Below are 225 nucleotides of genomic sequence, written 5' to 3' on the forward strand. Positions count from 1 at the left end.
TTGTCTGTATTGTTTTTGCTAAGATGTATCTTTATTCACCCCCACCCCACATGATGAATGACAGTATTTAGTAACTGTTAACAATTGCGTGGAGTAGGCCAGTAGCCTTGGTTCCTGCCTGTAATCCCAGCACTTTGGGAGGTCAAGGCGGGTGGATCAGGAGTTCAAGAGTTTAGGAGTTTGAGACCAGCCTGGCCAACATGGTGAAACCCTGTCTGTTTCTAC

This window comes from Symphalangus syndactylus, chromosome 9 (assembly GCF_028878055.3).
Source record: "Symphalangus syndactylus isolate Jambi chromosome 9, NHGRI_mSymSyn1-v2.1_pri, whole genome shotgun sequence".
Lineage (NCBI taxonomy): Eukaryota > Metazoa > Chordata > Mammalia > Primates > Hylobatidae > Symphalangus > Symphalangus syndactylus.